The sequence below is a fragment of the Globicephala melas genome, chromosome 1 (genome assembly GCF_963455315.2).
Source record: "Globicephala melas chromosome 1, mGloMel1.2, whole genome shotgun sequence".
NCBI classification, from domain to species: Eukaryota; Metazoa; Chordata; class Mammalia; order Artiodactyla; family Delphinidae; genus Globicephala; species Globicephala melas.
Genome location: NC_083314.1, coordinates 81,845,818 through 81,851,564, shown reverse-complemented (window position 1 = coordinate 81,851,564; position 5,747 = coordinate 81,845,818). Strand labels below are relative to the sequence as shown.

At 37.8% G+C, this 5,747-nt stretch overlaps 1 pseudogene; it reads right to left on the bottom strand.

Annotated features, from left to right (window-relative positions):
• Window positions 1-4,782: 4,782 nt before the first annotated feature.
• On the bottom strand, window positions 4,783-5,513 carry LOC115859918 (ER membrane protein complex subunit 2 pseudogene; annotated as a pseudogene).
• Between the last annotated feature and the right edge of the window lie 234 nt (window positions 5,514-5,747).

The following is a 5,747-nucleotide window of genomic DNA, read 5'->3' as shown; positions in this document are numbered from 1 at the left end:
TGCAAGAATTCTGAGAAGATCCCTGGGGATAAAGCTGGAGCTGCACTAGGACCAATTGGGGCAGAGGAAGGAGGTTTGGCTGCTGGGCTGAGCAGCATTCTCCTACAGCTGGGTTCTTCTGGGATCTATCCCTGCCCTCATACTCTCCTCTAAATCAGATGGCTCTCAAAACCACGCTCCCCCTACTAACGCTGTCTGTGCTTGTGAAATGAGTGTGATCACAAAGGTTGATGATTTCATAATGATTGGACCCCATTTCTCATATTTAATACATAACATACATTATATTTAATACATATAATACATTATATTTAATACATAACATTACATTACAGTTAATACATAACATACCTAGAGTACTTTGCAGCCATAAATGTGAGGAATATCTCTATGAATCAATATGGATTTATTTCCAGAATGTGCTTTTATGTGGAAAACAAAAGGCAAGGTACAAAAGAGCAGGTACACAGTGTACCAATCCCGGTCTTTGGACTTTTCAGTCAATAGAAATTGATGAGACCAGATGAGAATTTCAGGCAAGGCTTTACTGGGGCTTGTGCTGCAGCACAAGGGAGTGAAACCTAGAAACAGGTGCCCTTGCTTGCTCCCAGAGAGAAGCTGCTTGGGTCATTAAAAGGAGTAACAACAGGGGCAGTCCATGGATTGGTCAGGGGACCTAGTTTAGGTGGTCTGCCCACCCCCTTGGTGGTGCTGTGTGCAGGGATCAGGTGCAGTACCCTGCTTTTGCTCCAGGCACCTCAGAAATGGCAGTTGGTTTGTGGCCTTTTTGTAGTGTATTGTTCATAATTGTCCCAACAGTGAAGGTGTGCAGTTATTTTATTTTTAGTCCGTTATAGTTTCTTTGTATTCTGTTGCTCTAGGAGATGTTTGTCCAGGTGCAAGCCCTCCAGTAAAGGGTCCTAAGTCCCAGCCTATCTCAACAGGATGCTATCTTTTATGTAAGGAAAAGGGGAAATAGGTATGCTTATCTTGCAGGAAGGATAGGCCAGAAAATAATGAAAACGTTTTTACCTAGGGTTGCACAGGAATGGTGTCTAAGATATGGAGATGGGAGGGGATTTTTTCTAAGTGTATCTTACAGTTTTCATTTTTTAAACGATGTCACTGTTTTACATATTCCAAAAGAGGATGAAAAAGCTAATCTTAAAATTAAAAAATAAAAGCAGAACAAAATAATTTAATTATATATCAAATGATAGTGTAACCACATAGAATATAATTAATTCAAGTAAATTTTGAAAGCAGTGCTTGTCTGTACACCCATAGTGGGATATATCCTAAGGACATCTTGAACTTTACTTAATAGGTTTAAGGTTGGTTGTAGAATTGGTATAATAATTCTGAAGCTGTCTTGTGTGTATAGTAGGATAGAGCAAATAAGTAAAAATGTTGATATTTTCAGGAATCAAGGTTATCAACTTGGGAGATGAAGGACAAAATTATGAAATGGGAAGAGCTGAGGAAGAACCTTATAGTGTTGGATTGGAATTGGAGATAGCCATATCAACTAATTGTTACCGAGTCCAAGCTCTCCTACTCTGTGCTGTACAACAGGCCAATAAATTGAGAGATGAATTGTTAGGACAAGAAAAAGTGACTTGATTCAGAAAGCCAGCAGACAGAGAAGATGGCGGACTAATGTCCCAAAGAACCATCCTATGGAGTTAGAATTCAGGCTTCTTTTATACTGAAAGGGGAGGGAAAGTGATTGGTTATTGAAAATTTCTTGGTGCCAGAATCATTTGTTCTTGCAGCTGTCTGAGTAGGTCTGATCACAGTGTTCCTATAAACTTCCAACAAGACATTATGCCTTTTAGAGGTCAGAGCCTTGAGAATGGGCTGTCTTGTATATTTCAGGCTATAGGCAACATTCTTTTAGTTATTAACTTGTAGCAAAAGCAATAGAATACAGAGTTTAAAGTAAAAGAACCAGATCCAATCTGGAGTTAAATTTGTTCTTCCCTATTACAAAATGATACCCACTGATAAGGTCTAGAAGCAGTGATACCTCACAGCAATGAGCTCATCTAGTGGTCAGTTTCTAAATACCATTTGTCTGGGATCCCTTGTAGAAATGCCTGATTTTGTGTTGGGGGAGAAAAGTATAAGTGAGCCTGCAACATTTTGTTGTGTCCAAAGACTAGTACAGACATGTCAAAAGATCACAGGGCTTCCCTGGTGGCGCAGTGGTTGGGAGTCTGCCTGCTGATGTAGGAGACATGGGTTCGTGTCCCGGTCCGGGAGGATCCCACGTGCCGTGGAGCGGCTGGGCCCGTGGGCCATGGCCACTGAGCCTGGGTGTCCGGAGCCTGTGATCCGCGGTGGGAGAGGCCGCGGCAGTGGGAGGCCTGCGAACCACAAAAAAAAAAAAAAAAGATCGCAGAAGCCAGCCTGAAAATTTCCCCTGTTTAACCTGGAGACCAATGGAGCATCAAAAAGAATAATGATTATATTATTACATACTGAATGAGAGAGGAATCCATATAATATATAGGTAGTATACACATAGTATAATCCATGTGCTATACTTACAGAAAAGAAGGAGGAGGGAAAGCTGTATTTTATAGAAGAATAGCAGTTAATAAGTGTGGAAGGAAAAATAAGGTTGTCTGTTAGAGTCCATGTTTACAAGAAATGATTAAGTTTTCATTTTGTGGGGGGGGACCAAAGCTAAACTGGGTGACCACAGGTTTTTTGTTTATCTCAGGTTTTAGATGTTGACTGCAGATGGTGTTCATGTTTATTCATAATGGTGAAAGGGCAAAATGTCAGTTTTACTACCCTAGTTCCTCTCTGTAGTCAAATTTCTACCTGTAAGGCATGGTTCCATTCACCTAAGTGCTTGGCAATTTTCTGGTTCAATACAATTATTTTGAATTTTTATTTTATTTGACAAGTTTTATTTGCATAGCTGTAAAAAGAAATGTTGATTAATGCCCATAAACATCCTTTTTAACATATAGTTAATATAATTAGATACTAAGGCTATGAGTTAACTTCTTTCTGGAAGCCTTGTAAAGCCTCTGGGGTTGCAATTTATTTTGGAGGGAATGCAAGAAGTATTTTATTCTCTTACCAGTTTTACTGAGATCAAGAACTAATAATTATCCAGACTACCTCTACCAGGATTTATCTGCTGCACCTAAAACTGTATGGGTCCTCTTTCCCTAAGATCCCCATACTTGTCAATGTTGTGGCCTATAGAAAGGGACATCTTTTATTATCTGTAAGCCTGGGATTCCATAAGCCGTATACCAGGTAAGAGACCATTTTTCTGAAAGGACTTTGTAGGCATCATTTCTATAAGTGAAGTATGGCTCTTATGCCTTAAAGTGAGTTTGCACACCAAATTTAACAAGACCTGTTGCATGGTCATATATTACAATGTAATTACAATATAATATATTATTATGTTCTGGTAGGAAGAATAAGGATTCTTACTGAATATTTGTAAGTAACTACAAGATCATGAAAAATAAAGGAATTTAATAAAAGATTTTCCATTATGTTTAACCATTGTTACATTATGCTGAATAGTTTTGTAAGCCAATCAACACATATGTTTTTTTTTTCTTGGCCGTGCCACGTGGCATGTGGGATCCTAGTTCCCAGACCAGGGATCGAACCCGTGCCCCCCTGCAGTAGAAGCATGGAGTCCCAACCACTGGACCACCAGGGAATTTCCCATATTATTTTCTATAGAGTCATTATTCTTAGATTTTCTTGATGTTTAATTGGCTTACAGTCTATAGTAAGACTTCCCCAGGATGTCTTTTCAGTATTCCAAAGACTCAGGTATCATGAAATACCATTTAAACAATGTTTCATTTCAGTTTGTACAAATAGACCCTGTTAAACTGAGGAGTCAAGGTATATTAAAAAGAAAAGGGGTTTTCTCATATGCACACTAAAGAGAATATTAACCACAATTTGATTAGTTCTTTTGGTACATTTAGACCCAGTAATTAATTCATGTTTTGTTGATCTTGGGTAAATAATCTACTTCCTTACAAAGTCATCTGCTTCTGGGTAAAAGAGTCCTGGAAATCCTTGCAGGAATCCTTGTACAAGTTGGAGTCACTTGCACAGTCTGACAAATGTCTGTCTGAGGTGATGATGTTAGCTTACACTGGAAGCTGTACCCATGAGTCTATTTCCTGTACTATTAACAGTTAAGACTAGATACAGTCTTTTACTGAGACTCTTTTGATGTTTCTTTCAGAAGCCTCAATTTCTTTCTAATCTGTAGTTTGTAGGAGGGACATTGCATAAGGGAAAAGCAAAAATCACTGTGTATGGAAAGACTGAATGGCTCTGGATAATTCTATATTATAACCAAAAATCTCAGTATGGCTAAGAGTGCAGTTGTCTATAGAAATATACACAAAACGAATTAATTAGAATTTAATCATTGATTACCCTGAGACTTGTACCAATTAAGCCATTAAGTTATGTCTTCCTTGCTAACATAGGGAGTTTGACAGCATTCATGATTGGGGGTATGCAGGTAAAATGGTGTTCAATCTCTCTCTCTCTCCCTCTCCCTCCTCCTCCCCCCTCTCCACCCACATACAACTGTCTTATTTGCACAGATTTACTATAAATAGCTTTATGCATTTAGTAAGTTACAAGCCAATAAATTCAACTGAGCAGTTGTGAAATCTAACATGCAAGAGCTTGACTTAAACTTAGACAGTGATTCACGATATTTCTGACATGTCTTCAACTGGTGAAAGAGAATATTTGGTTTCCTTCTTATTTTCAACCTGTTATTTGACTATCTTCCCAATGAACATATTTCATGTTCTTCTTTACCATTCTTGTTTTTGCTTTTGAATCGAAGCAATATGACTTGCATACACTTAAGCCCAAATAAAGCTCTTATATTTCCGTTGAACAGTTTCAATGCCTGTCAACATATTTTGTTGAAAAGTCAAGATTTTCAAGTCTACCTTGGTTATATTTAATTTCAGCTTCCTGCTGACAGCATCGCTAGATCTGACAGGATGTGTTGTGTGGATTTGTCACCATAAGCTCCTCTAAACTAAAGGCTTCTTTGCATAATTGTGTTCATTGATGTATAGTTCTACAAGTTTACGCTATGCTTCTTCATCCCCAACCCAGATTCTTCTAAATACTCATTCATGTTAATTCTGAACAGCTTTCACATTTCCCCAGGGTGTTTGAACTTCAATTTTATGTTTTCTTATAGAAGTGTCAGCTGGATCTTTTGTAAAATTGGGTCACATAGCTATATAACATCATTATATCTTTCCATGGCATCACTTGACTCTGTGACTGCCAGGAAACTTCAACTCCTGAAGGCAAAACAATGCCAAGGCATACTGACCATAGCCTAGGGCTGCAATCATTACCTATTCACATATTATCCAACTACCATCTCCAACCATAGAAGCATATTCACTAATTAACTCTTAAACTTTTACCATTTGACCACTATTTCAGGAAATTTGTTCTTTCCTTTTTCTCATTTCTCACATCTTCTTCCTAAAGCTCAAATCTTCTAAAAGATAAGACCTTTGTCATCTTTCCAGGATCTAAAGGCAGCTGTGCACTTTCCCTGGAGAATTTTTAAAATTATAATCTTGTGATCATTTTGTTTTTCATGTCATCATTCTTTTTTTTGGATTTTATTTTTTTATACAGCAGGTTCTTATTAGTTATCCATTTTATACATATTAGTGTATACATGTCAATCACAATCT